Source organism: Lepidochelys kempii, chromosome 2, assembly GCF_965140285.1.
Source record: "Lepidochelys kempii isolate rLepKem1 chromosome 2, rLepKem1.hap1, whole genome shotgun sequence".
In the NCBI taxonomy this organism is placed as follows: Eukaryota; Metazoa; Chordata; order Testudines; family Cheloniidae; genus Lepidochelys; species Lepidochelys kempii.
In genome coordinates this window covers 141,320,045-141,339,118 of record NC_136381.1, presented here as the reverse complement: position 1 = coordinate 141,339,118, position 19,074 = coordinate 141,320,045, and the positions used below count along the sequence as shown (strand labels likewise).

The following is a 19,074-nucleotide window of genomic DNA, read 5'->3' as shown; positions in this document are numbered from 1 at the left end:
TTAAACAAAGAACAGGGAAAGAGCCCACTTGGAGACATCTTCCCACACAAAATTTCCCCCGAAGCCCTACACCCCCTTTCCTGGAGAAGGCTTGATAAAAATCCTCACCAATTTGTACAGGTGAACACAGACCCAAACCCTTGGATCTTAAGAACAATGAAAAACAATCAGGTTCTTAAAAGAAAAAAATTTAATTAAAGAAAAAGTAAAAGAATCACCTCTGTAAAATTAGGACAGTAAATACCTTACAGGGTAATCAGATTTAAAACATAGAGAATCCCTTTAGGCAAAATCTTAAGTTACAAAAAGACACAAAAACAGGAATATACATTCCTTTTAGCACAGCCTATTTTACAGCCATTAAACAAAAGGAAATTTAACGCATTTTTAGCTAGATTACTTACTAACTTTCAACAGGAGTTCTGAGCTGCGTTCCTGATCTGTTCCCGGCAAAACCATTACTCAGACAGACAGACCCTTTGCTCACCCGGCTCCAGCTTTGAAAGTGTCTTGTCTCCTCATTGGTCATTTTGGTCAGGTGCAAGGTTATCTTAGCTTCTTAACCCTTTACAGGTGAAAGGGTTTTGCCTCTGGCCAGAAGGGATTTTATAGCACTGTATACGGAAAGGTGGTCACCCTTCCCTTTATATTTATAAAAAGAAAAGGAGTACTTGTGGCACCTTAGAGACTAACCAATTTGTTTGAGCATAAGCTTTTGTGAGCTACAGCTCACTTATGCTTAAATAAATTGGTTAGTCTCTAAGGTGCCACAAGTACTCCTTTTCTTTTTGCAAATACAGACTAACACGGCTGTTACTCTGAAACCTTTATATTTATGACGCCCCGCAAATTACAGATAGGGTGAAACACTGGCTGTGATTTTTTTTTTGAGTTTTAGGAGAAAACAGAGTTAATAAGACACATGCACCTTTAAATATACTACCAAGTGTATAAAGACTAACAATATTTTTTACATTTTAAGGACGATTTTAACCAGTTGATTTTGGGAAAGTTTTACAGGAGAGTGCATTAGCCACTTTGTTAGAAGCTTTTGAGATGTGTTGTGTGTTGAAATTAAAATTTTGGAGAGCTAAACTTTACCGAATAAGGTTTTTGTTATTTTTTGTGGCGGTATGAAGCCACTGTAGCACAGCATGGGTGGTTTGCAGGTGGAAACGCTGTTTTTAAACGTATGGGCACAGCTTTTTTTTGAGCGTAGTGTGACGAAGTTCCTGCTCTACCTTGGTGGGTCTTGTGCTTATTGGCGGATTTTCTCACCTTGGAGGTTCAATGTGATCAATGGCTCCATATCTAGTTGGCAGCCGGTATCAAGTGGAGTGCCCCAAGGGTCGGTCCTGGGGCCAGTTTTGTTCAATATCTTCATAAATGATTTGGAGGATGGTGTGGATTGCACTCTCAGCAAGTTTGCGGATGATACTAAACTGGGAGGAGTGGTAGATACGCTGGAGGGGAGGGATAGGATACAGAAGGACCTAGACAAATTGAAGGATTGGGCCAAAAGAAATCTGATGAGGTTCAATAAGGATAAGTGCAGGGTCCTGCACTTAGGACGGAAGAACCCAATGCACAGCTACAGACTAGGGACCGAATGGCTAGGCAGCAGTTCTGCGGAAAAGGACCTAGGGGTGACAGTGGACGAGAAGCTGGATATGAGTCAGCAGTGTGCCCTTGTTGCCAAGAAGGCCAATGGCATTTTGGGATGTATAAGTAGGGGCATAGCGAGCAGATCGAGGGACGTGATCGTTCCCCTCTATTCGACATTGGTGAGGCCTCATCTGGAGTACTGTGTCCAGTTTTGGGCCCCACACTTCAAGAAGGATGTGGATAAATTGGAGAGAGTCCAGCGAAGGGCAACAAAAATGATTAGGGGTCTGGAACACATGAGTTATGAGGAGAGGCTGAGGGAGCTGGGATTGTTTAGCCTGCAGAAGAGAAGAATGAGGGGGGATTTGATAGCTGCTTTCAACTACCTGAAAGGGGGTTCCAAAGAGGATGGCTCTAGACTGTTCTCAATGGTAGCAGATGACAGAACGAGGAGCAATGGTCTCAAGTTGCAGTGGGGGAGGTTTAGATTGGATATTAGGAAAAACTTTTTCACTAAGAGGGTGGTGAAACACTGGAATGCGTTACCTAGGGAGGTGGTAGAATCTCCTTCCTTAGAGGTTTTTAAGGTCAGGCTTGACAAAGCCCTGGCTGGGATGATTTAACTGGGAATTGGTCCTGCTTTGAGCAGGGGGTTGGACTAGATGACCTTCTGGGGTCCCTTCCAACCCCGATATTCTATGATTCACGGCAGCCCTCAGTTTGGCCATTTTTCTGAATTCACAGTCCAGGTCGACTCCTCCTGTGTCTGACCAGGAGTTGGGAGGATTTGGGGGGAACCTGGGCCCGCCCTCTACTCCGGGTTCCAGCCCAGGGCCCTGTGAAATGCAGCTGTCTAGAGTGCCTCTTGGAACAGCTGTGCGACAGCTACAACTCCCTGAGCTACTTCCCCATGGCCTCCTCCCAACACCTTCTTTATCCTCACCATAGGACCTTCCTCCTGGTGTCTGATAATGTTTGTACACCTCAGTCCTCCAACAGTCCGCGTTCTCACTCTCAGCTCCTAGTGCCTCTTGCTCCCAGCTCCTCACATGCACACCACAAACTGAAGTGAGCTCCTTTTTAAAACCCAGGTGCCCTGATTAGCCTGCCTTAATTGATTCCAGCAGCTTCTTGATTGGCTGCAGGTGTTTTAATCAGCCTGTTTTAATTGTCTCCAGAAGGTTCCTGATTGTTCTGGAAACTTCCCTGTTACCTTACCCACGGAAAAGGGACCTACTTAGCCTGGGGCTTATATATCTGTCTTCTATTACTCTCCTGAAGCCATCTGGTCCGACCCTGTCACAGTAGACAATGGCGTAACATTTTTTTTTTGGCTGATTGACCAATTGCCTTTTTTTTTTTTAGACAGCTTTTTGCTGAGAAACACGAGAGGATGGAACTTTTGATTTTTTTTTTTTGCATTAGGACTCCTTTACACCATGCTTGGACGCATCTGTGGTTAATAAGAACGGTTGTTAAAGTTTGGGGCCCTTACCACAGGGTTAGACATGAGCTGGTTAAAGGCATTTTGACACTTTTCACAGTTTACTGAATGGCATTTGGCTGTTTTTTTGTTTTTTTTTGGTTAGATCTGTCAAGTTAGGTGGGGCAGCGATTTGGCTGTATTGCTGTACAAATCACCTGTAATATTTGGCCAAACCTAAGAAGGATTGGACCTGGTTTTTTTTACTTTGGGACAGGCCACTTTTGGATAGGATTTACTTTGGCCTGTAGGGGGTTGATAGTCTTTTGACCCACCTGGTTTTTAAGGTAAGTTACTTTGTTTAGGTCTATTTGACACTTCTTAGCCTTAACAGTTAGTCCTGCCTCCCTTATGCACTCGAAGACTTTTTGTAAATATTTTAGGTGTTTTGCCCAGGAATCTGAAAATATGGCCACATCGTCAAGGTAGGCAACTGCATATATTTTTAATTTCACTCGGAGACCATTTACAACTTTTTGGAAGGTGGCGGGTGCATTTTGTAGCCCGAAAGGAAGCACATTAAATTTATACAGCCCGACGTGTGGTGAAGGCTGACCTTTTCTTGGCGGATTTATTTAGTGGTACCTGCCACTACCCCGTGGTTAAGTTTAAGGTAGAGATGAACTGGCCCGTTTCAGTTTTTTTAATAGTTTATTTGTGCTTGGCATTGGACAGTTGTCTGGGCGAGTTACAGCATTTAGCTTACTGTACTTTACACAAAAACATATTTTCCCATTTTGTTTGGGAACTAGAACCACTGGAGATGCCCATGGACTGCCAAAGGGGCAGATTACACCCATTTGTAGCATACCCTGGATTTTCCGTTTTATAGCAGTTTTAGCTTGGGGAGACATCCAGTAAGGTTGGGTTTTAATTGGGTGAGCATTACCTGTGTCAATGGAGTGGTATGCCCGTTCAGTCAGTACTGGGGTGGCTGAGAACATTAACACGTAGCTAGTGCACAGCTCCTTGATTTGCTGTTGCGGCATATGCCCAAGGGTTATGGAGAGGTTTATCTTTTTCATGCCACCATTACTTTTTTCTTTGTAGCAGACACCTTTAGGCCACTTAACGTTATTTGCTCCCTGGGCTGTAAACTGACAAACCTTTAATTTTTTGGAATAAAAGGGCTTTAGGGAATTAATGTGGTACACCTTACGCTTTTGGTTGAAGGTGGCGAATGCTATAATTAAGAGCTCCCAGGCACTCCTGGACCGTGAATGGCCCTTCCCACGATGCTTCCATTTTATGGGCCTGGAGCACTTTTAAGACCGTGACCTGGTCGCCTACTTTGAAGGATCGCTTTTTGGCATGTTTATTATACCAGGCTTTTTGCTCTTTTTGAGCATTCTGTAGGTTTTCTTTAGCAAGGGCTAAAGAGGTTTGGAGGGCGTTTTGTAGGTTGGTTACAAAGTTCAGAATGTTAGTTTCTGGAGAAGGTGTAAACCCCTCCCATTGCTGCTTTACCAGCTGTAATGGTCCCTTAACCTTATGGCCATATATAAGTTTAAATGCTGAAAACCCTAAACTGGGATGTGGTACAGCTTTGTAGGCAAACAGCAACTGCTGCAACACTAGGTCCCAATTATTGGAGTGCTTATTTATGAATTTACGTATTATGGCCCCGAAGTTCCATTAAACTTCTTTACCAGGCCATTTGTTTGATGGTGGTAAGGGGTGGCAACCAAGTGATTTACCCCATGAGCTTCCCAAAGGGTTTCCATAGTTCCTGCCAGGAAATTAGTTTTTGCATTTGTGAGGATGTCGGAGGGCCAACCTACCCTGGCAAAAATGTTTGTTAGTGCCTGGCACAGACTTTTAGCCCTGGTGTTGCTTAGAGCTACTGCTTCCGGCCATTGGGTGGCAAAATCCATGAAAGTCAGTATGTACTGCTTTTCTCTGGGTGTCTTTTTTTGGAAAAGGACCCAGAATATTCACAGCTACTTGCTGAAATGGAACCTCAATGATGGGGAGTGGCTGGAGATTTAACACTCACTCCTAATATCCAGGCATTCCAATTTTTTACAATGTGGTAGGCATGTCGGGTAAATGACACGTTTGGTTTCCACCTTAGGGCTCTGAACTGCCGACAGGAATGCTCGGGTATTAGCCCCATTTTGACTCTTGCCTGGGTTTTAAACAGTTCATACTTGTTTATGTGTTCCTTCGGCATTTTAGCCGCCACCTCAGCTAAGGGTCCACTGTGCTGCGGCCTCAGCTCTATCATGTACTGGTCTGTAGAGATGCTGTACCCAAGATAGGCCCTTTTGAAGTTTTTAAAGAAGGCCTTGGTATCATTGCCTGCCTTGTAGGTGGGGAACTTTTGGGGATGGGAAGCGGTACCTGGAGAAGGATTGCTCGGGTTTGTTGGTATATTCTGTTGAGCCTTTGCTTTCTTCATTTTCAGTGCAGGCTTCCACTTTTTTTTCTTTGCCTCCATTTCTTTTTCCTTTGCCTCCATAGCTCTCCTGTGAGCAGCCTCTTGGCCTTTTTTTTTTTGCCGCCTCAATTTCTTTGTCCTTTGCCTTCATAGGTCTCCTGTGGGCAGCCTCTAGGGCTTTTTTTGCCTCTTTTGCTGCCTTCAGTCTGGTTAACTCCAGTTTGTGTTATGCCTTGTTTTTTGTTATTTTAGCCTCTCTGTTTTTAACTAACTTTACACCCGAGAGTTAGAAAGAAAACCACAAAACAAACAAAAAAAAAAACTGGCTTGTAAAATTTTGCTGTGCTGTAATCTGATACCTATGGTTTTTGATAGCTATTCTCAGCCTACAGAAAAATTCTTTTTAAAAAAAACTAACACCTTTATCTCCATGCAAATAGACAGAAAAACCCTCTAACTGCTTTTAGCTAAAAAAAAAAACCAACCGCTTCAGGTCTGTGAAAAACTTGTGAATTTTCCTGCAGGAGGTTAACTACTGTGCCTTTAGGTAGAGAAAACTCCAGCTCAAAAAAGAAAGATCCCTTTTGTTATGCCTGCTGATCTGTCCTCCAGGCAGAGACAGAGAATTTACAAAACCTTTTAAAATCCTGCTGTGCTTGTGGTTCAAAGTGATCTCAAAATGATCCCCCCTCAAAAAAATCTCAAAATGATGTCAAAATGATCCCACCGCTCTGCCACCATGTCAAGGTTCCTTCCCCATCTAAACTTTAGGGTACAGATGTGGGGACCTGATAAAAGACCCCCTAAGCTTATTTTTACCAGCTTAGGTTAAAAACTTCCTCAAGGTACGAACTTTGCCTTGTTCTTAAACCCTATGCTGCCACCACCAAGCGTGAAACAAAAAACAGGGAAAAAGCCCACTTGGAAACGTCTTCTCCCAAAATATCTCCCAAGCCCTGCATGCCCTTTCTTGGGGAAGGCTTAATAAAAATCCTCACCAATTTGTACAGGTAAACACAGACCCAAACGCTTGGATCTTAAGAACAATGAAAAACAATCATGTTCTTAAAAAAATTAATTTAAAAAACCTAAAAAAAATCACCTCAGTAAAATTAAAATGGTAAATACCTTACAGGGTAATCAGATTCAAAACATAGAGAATCCCTTTAGGCAAAATCTTAAGCTACAAAAAGACACAAAAACAGGAATATACATTCCATTTAGCACAGCCTATTTTACCAGCCATTAAACAAAAAAAATTAATGCATTTTTAGCTAGATTACTTACTAACTTTTTACAGGAGTTCTAAGCTGCATTCCTGATCTGTTCCTGGCAAAAGCATTACACAGACAGACCCTTTGTTCCTCCCACCCCTCCAGCTTTGAAAGTATCTTGTCTCCTGATTGGTCATTTTGGTCAGGTGCAAGGTTATCTTAGCTTCTTAACCCTTTACAGGTGAAAGGGTTTTGCCTGTGGCCAGGAGGGATTTTATAGCACTGTATACAAAAAGGTGGTAACCCTTCCCTTTATATTTATAACAGAAGCCCTCCCTGGTCTATATTGCAATGATTATAGAATTACCTGTACTATACACTTTTATCTGCCGGGTACTCCCAGATGTTTAAGAATAAAGTGGCAGCCTAATTAAACCATGCCCAGTGTCTCCAGTCCTTCTTCCAGCATAGCCAGACAATGCAAAAAATGAATTAAAAACAATATTGACTAAGTATCTGTACTTCAGCTATGCTACTTTGGGTGACGCCCACTTCTAATATTTCAGGTACAACAATGGAAATGCCAGACAGGGTTGATGGCCTATTAACGAGGACAATGGACTGTGAAAAGGCTTGGCCTTCCTGCGGACACACCATACTGACACTGACTCATGAATGCTGTGATACTACAGAGTCAGGTGGTCCGGTCACCTGATACTAAACATTAACTGGGACTTCTTGTAACTGTCCACTGGAAGGGAAGGGGGGGGTCAAATTTGGGGAACAAAGGATTTCTACCTTATGTAAATGCTATTTAAGGGGGGGAGGAAGGCAAACAAGACTCCTCCTCTCCATGGCTGTCTGCCTAAGAAGAAAGACTGCAAAAGCCAACTGAAGGGAAGACAAGAGGGGAGTCCAGACTGAGACAGGGATCCAGTCTGAAAAGGAATATAACTGGAACTCTGAACCACAGAAACTTTGCAACCTGCCTAAAGTAACATTTAGGGTGAGAAGTTACATTTTGTAACCTTTTTCTTAAGTATATTGAGTTTAGCTTGCGTATTTTGCTTTATTTGGTTAGTAATCTGCTTTGTTCTATCTGTTATCTCATATATTCACTTAAAATTCACCTTTTGTAGTTAATAAACATATTTCTTGTTTATAATATAACCCAGTTTATATAATTACTAACTGGGGGCGGGGGGAGAGAAGTTGTGCATATATCCCTCCATATTGAGGGAGGGGGAACATTTCATAAAATCTTTGGGTTTGTTCTTTTAAAGGGAGTGTTGGGGCAAACCCCTTCAGCTGAATGTTTCCAGAGCAGATCTCTATCTCTCTGTGCAGCTGGGTGTGGCCCTGCCTGTGTGCTTGGCTGGAAGAGGCTTGTTAACTTAACCCATCAAGGCCAGGTAAAGGGGACCCAGGCTGGTAGAATAGGCTGACTCAGTCACTTCTCAGCACATCAGTTGACTCCCCAAAGGGCCCAAACCCATCACAAAAAGAAAAAACCCAGACAGTGCCGAAGAAAGGTTCTATGAATGGGGGATCAAGTCAGGCAGATTACTAGCCACATGGATATCTAACAGAAAATCCAGACAAGGCATACCTCAAGACTGGAAATGGGATACTCCTAAAAACACGTAAAGGGATTAACAAAATATTAGAGGAATATTTCCAGGAGATATACACTAGCAGATAAGTAAACAAGGAAGATCTGGGAGTTAACATACTGCAGACTATTAAAATGCCCAGAGGTATTTTTAAAATGAAAAAAAGTTACAAAGAGGTTCAATAACACGGGAAGAAATACAAATAGCAATTACATCATTAAAATCGGGGAAGAGTCCTGGACTAGATGCATACAACTCTGAATTCTATAAAATGTTTAAGGAACACGTAGCTCCTTTGTTAGCAAGTGAATTCCAGCCTTCTCACACAAAGAGTGCTTACTGGACACATTCTATCATTTAGATGTAGTTTTGATATCTAAAACACATCAGGATTTATCGCAGCCAGCATCTTACAAGCCCATCTTTTTTAATAAATATAGACAGTAAGATTCTGACTAAAATACTGGTATCCAGTTTAGAGACAGTAATACCTAAACTGATGCCCTAAAACCAAACTGGTTTTATAAAAGAAACAAACCCATTAAATAATACAAGAAAATTTCTACATGTGCTACAGCACTCAAGGTGCACTAATAAAGAGGCCTAGACTACAAATATGGCTTCCATAAAGGATTTTGACTGAGAACACCACACATTTATATTCAGAAATACTGGAGAAATTTGGTTTTGGGGAACTCTTTTAGAAGTGGTTCAAATAATCTATAAAAACCCTATGGCATGTATCTGGAGAAATGTTGCAAAAACTGAGCCGTTATGCAGAGGAACAAGACAAGGACGTCCCTTATCAACCGTGTTATTTCATTTAATTATTGAACCATTAGCACAAAAGATCGGGGACAGTGAAGAAATTCAGGGAACAAGTGTATTGGGAATAGAAAACAAAGTTTCATTATAAACTGATGACCTTATGTTTTTCATACAAGATAGAATTAAAAGTTGGTCAGTAACAAAAGAAATAATTAAAGTTTTTGGTATCAGGTAACAAACTAAACTACTTTAATTCAGAGATACTACATCTTGACTGTCAAAGATACTTAATAGCTAGAAAATGCTCGCTGAAAGTAATGAATAATAAAATTAGATATTTAGGCATTAATATATCACCTAAAGTGGGGATGTGTTTGAATTAAATATTAGCATAAGAACATAAGAATGGCCATACTGGATCAGACCAAAGGTCCATCAAGCCCAGTATCCTGTCCTCTGACAATGACCAATGGCAGGTGCCCCAAAGGGAATGAACAGACAGGTGATCCATGCCCTGTCACCCAATCCCAGCTTCTGGCAAACAGAGGCTAGGGATACCATTCCTTCCCATCCTGGCTAATAGCCATTGATGGACCTATCTTCCATGAATCTATCTCTCTTTTGAACCCTGTTATAGTATTGGCCTTCACAACACCCTCTGGCAAGGAGTTCCAGAGGCTGAAAGTGCGTTGCTTGAAAAATACTTTCTTGTGTTTGTTTTAAACCAGCTACCTATTAATTTAATTTGGTGGACCCTTGTTCTTGTATTATGAGAAGGAGTAAATAACACTTCCTTATTTACTTCCTCTGAACCACTCATGATTTTATAGACCTCTATCATATCCCCCGAGTCACCTCTTTTCCAAGATGAAAAGTCCCAGGCTTATTAATCTCTCCTCATACGGAAGCTGTTCTATACCCTAATCATTTTTGTTGCCCTTTTCTGAACCTTTTCCAATTCCAATATATCTTTTTTGAGATGGGGCGACCACACCTGCACACAGTATTCAAGGTGTGGGCGTACCATGGATTTATACAGAGGCAATATGATATTTTCTGTCTTATTATCTATCCCTTTCTTGATGATTTCCAACATTCTGCCACTGCATATTGAGTGGATGATTTCAGAAAACTATCCACAATGACTTCAAGATCTCTTTCTTGAGTGGTAACAGATAATTTAGACCCCATCACTGTATATGTATAGTTAGGATTATGTTTTCCAATATGCATTACTTTGCATTTATCAACATTAACTTTCATCTGCCATTTTGTTGCCCAGTCACCCAGTTTTGTGAGATCCTTTTGTAGCTCTTCGCAGTCTATCTTGACTTAACTATCTTGAGTAGCTATTAAGCCATTAATGAAAATTATCTACAATGATATAGACAGGTGGACACTATTACCATGGACTGTGGTAGGTAGAAATTAAGTACTTAAAATGAGTGTCCTAACCAAGGTTCTGTATCCTTTTTCCATTATTCCCTTTACACACCCTTATCCCAATTTAAATAAATCAATAACTAACTAACTAACTACCTAAAAGTTATTCAAAGTTTCCTATGGCCGAACCAGAAATCAAGAATCAAAACAGAATAGCTAAAATGTCCAGTTGAGATAGGAGACCTGGTGCTACCAGATTTCAAAAGATACTATAAGGTGGCAGAAATTAGATTGGTACTAGAATGGATATCTAATGGAGAAAATCCATAATTAATACAGACAGAACAGTAATTGGCAAACCTGATCTCATTATATAATTGTGTATTAGATCTATATTCAACATTCTGGCATCGATGAAACTTCACCTCTTACTTAAAATACACTTACTAATTGGGCATAGGTTAGGTATTTGACCAAACAAATGAAAAAAACCCACATGTTGGTAAAATAAAAAATAAGAAATAATAGTGCTTCCATACCCAGGCTGAACAACCCCTTAAATAAATATATATAGGTGAAACATTACAAAAATATGAAACGTATGCACCATATACGTTTATACAGATTTCTTTCTTTAATAATAATAATAATAAAAATATTTCCAGAAAAGAAAGCAACTAACAAAGCTATCTACATTAGAAAATTCCATACAAGTGCTTGAAGTTTCACGGTCAAGATTATGTCTAAATTGGACATATAATTCCATGACTATGTTTTTAAAAAACACAAACCACATAAAGCTATTAAGTTATGGAGCGTAGACTATAAATATGAAATAGCATAGAAAGAACTGAACGAGAGACTGCAGATGATAAATACTGGCTCCAGTACTAACCAGTGCAAGTTCAGTAATATTTTGTTCACAGAATGTATGTTTCTCCATCTCTATATAACAAGATAAATGTCTGCAGCAACAGAATGTATATAAAATGCAAAACAGCTAGGCCCTCTTTCATACACATTATGGGAATGCTGGATGATAAAAATATTTTGAAAATGTGAAATAGGTAAATAAATAAATAACTGCTAGAGATAGAATTCAAACAGCTCTAAAAACCCGCACTGGGAGTTGGTCTGTTAAAAAGATTATAGGAAGCTATTTTTATTCTCTTTATAGAAAAAAAATCCTAAATTTGTGGATCTATGCAATGGTTCCTACTGGAGATTACTGGAAGAAACTATTAGTAGAATGGCTAATAATACAAGACAATATATTTTGTGTGAATAGTGCCAAGTAAACTCACCAAAAAAAGAAGACTATAGTATGCCTTGCACATGATTACTGAAATCACTGTGATGCCTTAATACTGACATGATAATATTGTACTTATAGAAAAAAAGAGATAGTGAAAAGGGCATACACAGAGAACAATAACTGAATTATAAATGCTGACTTTTTTAATGTGATCACTATATTATGTATTATGGATCGTGTGGTGTGGTCTGGATGAAAGCTGGAAGCATATAGGTAGGCACAGCGGTCAGTAGGTTTCCGGTACAGCGTGGTGTTTATGTGACCATCGCTTATTAGCACCATAGTGTCCAGGAAGTGGATCTCTTGTGTGGACTGGTCCAGGCTGAAGTTGATGGTGGGATGGAAATTGTGGAAATCATGGTGGAATTCCTCAAGGGCTTCTTTTCCATGAGTCCAGATGATGAAGATGTCATCAATGTAATTATGCAAGGCACTGAATTTAGCCATATGGAGTGGAAATCTATCAACTTCATGAAAAAACTCGTACAGATACAGACAGACATCATCTTCCTTTCCAAATGCAAACAGATGGACATCATACCAAAAGGACTGAAGGTAAAAAATCCATTACAATCTACATACCACACAGACTATGCTGACGGCTTGTGCCACACACTCTCAAAGAAATTGCGGAACCACCTGATCAACATCCTCTACAGCAAACAGGGAAAGATTAAGAATGAGATCTCAAAACTGGATTCTCTCATAAAAAAACAACCTTCCACACAAACTTCCTCGTGGCTGGATTTTACTAAAACTAGACAAGCCATTTACAACACACACTTTACTTCTCTACTAAAGAAAAAGGGCACTAAACTATCTAAACTACTACATGCCACAAGGGGCCACAACAGTGGTTCCCTTAACCCACCCAGCAATATTCTTAATCTATCCAACTACACTCTTAGCCCAGCAGAAGAATCTGTCCTATCTCGGGGCCTCTCCTTCTGCCCCTCCACCCCCACGAACATGATACAGTTCTGTGGTGACCTAGAATCCTATTTTCGACGTCTCCGACTCAAGGAATATTTCCAACACACCTCTGAACAACATACTAACCCACAGAGACCTTCCTACCAAGACTACAAAAAGAAGGATTCTGGATGGACTCCTCCTGAAGGTCGAAACAACAGACTGGACTTCTACATAGAGTGCTTCTGCCGATGTGCATGGGCTGAAATTGTGGAAAAGCAGCATCACTTGCCCCATAACCTCAGCTGTGAAGAACACAATGACATCCACAGCCTCAGAAACAACTCTGACATCATAATCAAAAAGGCTGACAAAGGAGGTGCTGTTGTCATCATGAATAGGTCGGAATATGAACAAGAGGCTGCAAGGCAGCTCTCCAACGCCACTTTCTACAAGCTGTTACCCTCTGATCCCACTGAGGGTTACCAAAGGAAACTACAGCATTTGCTCAAGAAACTCCCTGAAAAAGCACAAGAATAAATCCGCACGGACACACCCCTGGAACTCCAACCAGGGGTATTCTATCTACTACCCAAGATCCATAAAGCTGGAAATCCTGGAGGCCCCATCATCTCAGGCATTGGCACCCTGACAGCAGGATTGTCTGGCTATGTAGACTCCCTCCTCAGGCCCTACGCTACCAGCACTCCCAGCTACCTTCGAGACACCTCTGACTTCCTGAGGAAACTACAATCCATCGGTGATCTTCCTGAAAACACCATCCTAGCCACTATAAATGTAGAAGCCCTCTACACCAACATTCCACACAAAGATGGACTACAAGCCGTCAGGAACAGTATCCCCGATAATGTCACGGCAAACCTGGTGGCTGAGCTTTGTGACTTTGTCCTCACCCATAACTATTTCACATTTGGGGACAATGTATACCTTCAAATCAGCGGCACTGCCATGGGTACCCGCTTGGCCCCACAATATGCAAAACATTTTTATGGCTGACTTAGAACAACGCTTCCGCAGCTCTCGTCCTCTAATGTCCCTACTCTACTTGTGCTACATTGATGACATCTTCATCATCTGGACCCATGGAAAAAAAGCCCTTGAGGAATTCCACCATGATTTCAACAATTTCCATCCCACCATTAACCTCAGCCTGGACCAGTCCACACAAGAGATCCACTTCCTGGAAACTACGGTGCTAATAAGCGATGGTCACATAAACACCACCCTATACCGGAAACCTACTGACCACTATTCCTACCTACATGCCTCCAGCTTTCATCCAGACCACACCACACGATCCATCGTCTACAGCCAAGCTCTACGATACAACCGCATTTGTTCTAACCCCTCAGACAGAGACAAACACCTATAAAATCTCTATCAAGTGTTCTTACAACTACAGTACCCACCTGCTGAAGTGAGGAAACAGACTGACAGAAACAGAAGAGTACCCAGAAATTACCTACTACAGGACAGGCCCAACAAAGAAAATAACAGAACGCCACTAGCCATCACCTTCAGCCCCCAACTAAAACCTCTCCAATGCATCATCAAGGATCTAGAACCTATCCTGAAGGACGACACCACACTTTCACAGATCTTGGGAGACAGGCCAGTCCTTGCTTACAGACAGCCCCCAACCTGAAGCAAATACTCACCGGCAACCACACACCACACAACAGAACCACTGAGCCAGAAACCTATCCTTGCAACAAAGCCCGTTGCCAACTGTGTCCACATATCTATTCGGGGACACCATCACAGGGCCTAATAACATCAGCCACACTATAAGGCTCGTTCACCTGCACATCTACCAATGTGATATATGCCATCATGTGCCAGCAATGCCCCTCTGCCATGTACATGGGTCAAACTGGACAGTCTCTACGTAAAAGAATAAATGGACACAAATCAGATGTCAAGAATTACAACATTCAAAAACCAGTTGGAGAACACTTCAATCTCTCTGGTCACTCGATTACAGACCTAAAAGTGGCAATTCTTCAACCAAAAAACTTCAAAAACAGACTCCAACGAGAGACTGCCGAATTGGAATTAATTTGTAAACTGGATACAATTAACTTAGGCTTGTATAAAGACTGGGAGTGGATGGGTCATTATACAAAGTAAAACTATTTCCCCATGTTTATGCCCACCCACCCCCCCCGCTGTTCCTCAGACGTTCTTGTTAACTGCTGGAAATGGCCCACCTTGATTATCACTACAAAAGGCTTCCCCTCCGCCCCCCACTCTCCTGCTGGTAATAGCTCACCTTACCTGATCACTCTGGTGACAGTGTGTATGGTAACACCCATTGTTTCATGTTCTCGGTGAGGAGGTTAAATACAGTGAGGAGGTTCTGTGTGTATATAAATCTCCCCACTGTATTTTCCACTGAATGCATCCGATGAAGTGAGCTGTAGCTCATGAAAGCTTATGCTCAAATAAATGTGTTAGTCTCTAAGGTGCCAGAAGTTCTCCTTTTCTTTTTGCAGATATAGACTAACATGGCTGCTACTCTGAAGCACATGCATGTAGCTCTCCTAAAGCTGGCAGCAACCCAGCTGAGTTAACGTGTAGGAACACACTTTTGAAAGTCACTCCCCAGGTTACTATAATCAATCTCTTCTCAAATACCTGTATGAGTAATTTCAGGATATATGTTTGTCTATTAGGCTAACCATCCCTGGTTAATTACCTTCGGCCCATCCAGGTATTAAGACATTAAATTCTTCTTCCACTCTTTCAAGACATTACACAATGCGGCCCTTGCTTACATCCTACCACTCCACTCCTATGCCATCTAGTCCTCCTCTTCTTTATTTTTATTTATTCTAACACTTCCTTATTACTGGGCCTGCTATCATTATTTCACATTTGTTCTGTTTAAAATGTAAACACTGAGGGAAGGACAATTTCTTTTTTTTTTTACATTTCTGTAGAGCACCAGTAATAAGCAAAATATCCACAAGTTACACAACTACATGAAGGTCACATTACTAATATTATGGAATAGTTGTAGTATCTATTTGTTCAAAATGATTATGTCACTTTTTCTGGATTTAATATATAGTACCAGATAATATCTGAGAAATTAATTTACATTTCTCTAAACTGCTATATTTTGGATTAAAAAACAAATGGTTAAACTCAAATAATTTTGCCTTCTTCAGTGTTTAAAGAGAATGGTGATATGAAATCCAGAGATTTATTTACAGGCTATCAAATTCTGCATTTTAAGATTAATGAAGGATGAGCCTCTAAAGGTTTGGTTTCAATAAGATTCCCGAGTTTCTCTGAACTACTTTCCTTTAGAATTCACAATGAAAAACTCTCATGAAATTTCTGGACCTGGAGTCCCATAAGAATAGTCTCTCTCATTATGTTTTTCTTTAACCAGCAGAAAGGGGAGATGTGAAAGTGGGGCAGGGGGAAAATTATCATAGAATCACAGAAGATTAGGGTTGGAAGAGACCTCAGGAGGTCATCTAGTCCAACTCCCTGCTCAAAGCAGGACCAAGCCCAAACTAAATCATCCCAAAGTATTTAAACAAAGTATTTCAAAATTTAACTAAGGTTTGCGTTGTTTCCGGAACTGAACTGATTTGCGCATCCCTAATTAATCCTCCATATTCCTAGATGATTGAAAACAATTATTTACCCGAACAGCAACTGGTTTATTGAGATGGTGTAATCCCACTGTAGGTGCACACGTGCCTCATGTGCATGCATGAGATTAGAGTCTTTTGCAAAGTAGCATCCTTGTGCTCCCATAGAAGTGCATAAAGGGCAGCGTCATCCTGACCCTCCCACAGTCCCCTTGCAATTCAAAGAACACTTTAGCTGAGGACTCCAAAAGTGGGGATTGAAGGCTGGGTATGGGATCCACATGGACTACAGTATTTTGAAGAACCACAGTTACTTAAGGCTAAGTAACTGTTCTTTCTTCGTTGAGCGTGTGCCTGTGTGAGTGAATGGGAAGCTGTGTCCTCTCTGTATGGTGGGGAGGAGACATTGAGCTGTGACAGTCAAAACAGAGACAGATGTACCAGTCTCCTGAATTTTGCATCAGACCTAGCTTCCATGTCAAGGGCACAATGACTTACGTGTTCTTGTGGAGAAAGATAGGCACACCAAACCGCTACAGGGTATGTGGGGCTCTCCTAGACAGAAGGCACCTGCTATGCCTATCCTTCAGAGAAATTAAACCATCACAGGATTGGAAGGCCTTGAAACCTGCAGGTTTTGAATTTACCGTGGTGAAAAGCCCTGTTCATGGTCTGTCAGTATGCAGTTCATATAGGTCGAAATGTTAATGATTGTCGAATATCAGCAGATCAGAAGAGTTCTGAGAGATTAAGCTGGAGCTATGAACAAGTGATTTGGGCACTTGCCAGGTTCAGACTCGCTGCCATGGTTGGTGGGAGAGATCTGAAGGAGGGTTGCGGCTTCCTTGTCCTTTAAACCCTCAGAGAGAAATATGAGGAGAGAATGGGTGGATGTACACCCACGTAGCAGACACTGATATTCAAAAGACTGAGCTTCTGCACATGTGCACCTACCATGGCATCCACAGTGACACATACTCAAACAAGAACATATGGTTTTCATTAGAGCAGGGTGCGTGTATACCAGGAGCAAACTCCTATGTGTGTGCCAAGGATGACTCAATTGGATTATCCTGGTACTCACAGCAGGGGATTACAAGGAAATAATTACAACCAATAAAGAGACTGTTGGCTCCAATGACACCAAATTTGATCTCATCTAGCCTTTCAGACATCTGACACACCAGAGTTTACACTTTAGTTGATCTGCAATGTAAATAAAGTCTTTTTGTTATAGACCATTTTGAGTATCTACAGATTAAATTTCTGAGACAGGAAGAAAATAATAAAGGTTGAACAGAGAATGCTTTTCAAAACTGGTATGTCTGCATTAGTAGGGATTTTATTCTCAATGATTCCCCAATACAGGGCAGAGATCATCTTTATAATAAGATATTAATATTGAATATTGACAGAATGAAGACACTGTGGAGTTTAGATCTTGGTATATCCCTTCAATTTGAGGGCTGGAAAGGTGGGCCAAGTGAAAACCATATCAATATGTGTTAGAAAACAATAACTGCACATAATTTTATATCATATAAATATAATTTCACATGTGGTGCATACATACACAAAACCAATTACATACCTGTTCTATAACTATCATTCTTCAAGTTATGTTGCATCTGTCCATTCCACTTTAGGTGTCTGCATACCACTGCACCAGAGTCAGAGATTTTTTCCTACAGTGGTACCCACCCAGGTGACACCTGTGTCCCTGTGTCCTTAACGCACTTCTAACATTTGGGGAGAACATAAAGGGGCAGAGTATCCCTGCCCCACTCCTTTCCTTCTCACACTAGAAGCTAATACATGTAAAGATTCCAGTATAGAGGGGAAGGAAGGTGGGCCGTGAAATGGACATAATTGCTTTTTCTTCTTTGAATGCTTGCACATGTCCATTTCATTTTAGATCACTCTCACACAGCCCCACATGGAGGAAGGTTTCAGCACGTACCTGCTCTCATGTAACACAACTCTTCCAAACTCAGCTTCATATCTGGAGGCTTGGGAGACAACATAATGGGTGGTGAATGTGTGGACTAAAAGCTAGCCTTGCAGATGTCTATAGCAGGAGCTTGACCCAGGAAAGCTGTTGAAGCTACTTGAGCTCTTGTAGAAGGGGAAGAGGAATGTTAACGTTACCATAGGTGATTTTGCCAGGTGGCCCATCCTGCTGCTCTCTTGGGCCCTATTCCTTGCTCCCCTCTCATTCCAATCAAAGAGTAGCTGCTGGGGTACTGGGGAGGGCAGGAGCATCTTCATTCCACCAGGTTGAGGGGAGAGGCAGCAACTGGAATTCTTCATGCCTTAGCCTTGGGAGAGGGGAGCAGGAGGAGCTAATGAGGAGGCAGCAGCTGCTGCAGAGCTGGTAGGGAGCAGCTGCTGCCTAGCTAGCTCTGAACACACAGGACCGAGTGCTGCAGTTACACACCGATGCTGTGTTTTCAAAAGGCGAGCAGAAGGGAGCTTTCCCTATTACATGTGCTGAGGGACTAAGTTCTCCTTGAGCACATGCATCAGCTCTAATTGGTTGCCTACCGATTGGCTGCAGAAATATTACTATTAACTACTTACTGTGGTATGTAATCTATTATTCAAATCAGCCTCTGTACCAGATGACTGGAGGATAGCTAATGTGACTCCAATTTTTAAAAAGGCTCCAGAGGTGATTCCGGCAATTACAAGCCATTAAACCTAACTTCAGTACCCAGGCAAAGAGGTTGAAACTATAGTCAAGAAGAGAATTATCAGACACATAGATGAATA

At 41.4% G+C, this 19,074-nt stretch overlaps 1 protein-coding gene across 4 annotated transcripts in view; it reads right to left on the bottom strand.

Annotated features, from left to right (window-relative positions):
* Positions 1–19,074, bottom strand: part of CTNND2 (catenin delta 2) — a 1,186,471-nt gene that overhangs the window by 509,141 nt on the left and 658,256 nt on the right. The gene's annotated exons all lie outside the window — the stretch shown is intronic.